The sequence below is a fragment of the Belonocnema kinseyi genome, chromosome 4 (genome assembly GCF_010883055.1).
Source record: "Belonocnema kinseyi isolate 2016_QV_RU_SX_M_011 chromosome 4, B_treatae_v1, whole genome shotgun sequence".
Classification (NCBI taxonomy): Eukaryota; Metazoa; Arthropoda; class Insecta; order Hymenoptera; family Cynipidae; genus Belonocnema; species Belonocnema kinseyi.
The window spans coordinates 28,090,006-28,090,487 of record NC_046660.1 but is presented as its reverse complement, the minus strand read 5'-3'; positions in this window follow the sequence as shown (position 1 = coordinate 28,090,487).

The following is a 482-nucleotide window of genomic DNA, read 5'->3' as shown; positions in this document are numbered from 1 at the left end:
ATGGTTATGAATCGGCGCAAAAACTCGGTCGGCTTACGCGAAAATAATGCCAAATTCTGCTGGGAAGCTGTCACACGAATTCGTTTTTGGTCCACTGTGAGCAAACGTGGCACCCATGACGCGCAGAGCTTCTTCATGCCCAAAACTGTATGCACGATATTGCCCACACGTTCCAATGATATGCCTACAGCATTAGCTACCTCTCTCAATTTCACTTTGGGATCATTCAACATCATATCATCGATTTTTTCGACATTTTCTGGTGTAGTGACCTCTTTTGGGCGCCCAGATCGTTCAGCATCAACTGTGCTCGTACGGCCATAACGAAACTCGGTAAACCACATATGAATCGTTCGTTTGGTCTCGGATATCGTTTTCTTGCGAAGATAGTAGTGTTTGATCAAAACTCGAAACTCAGATTTTTCCATATTAAAAAAAACTCGGAGGTTAGTCGCTTCTCAGTGCTGTAACTTGTAAATGCG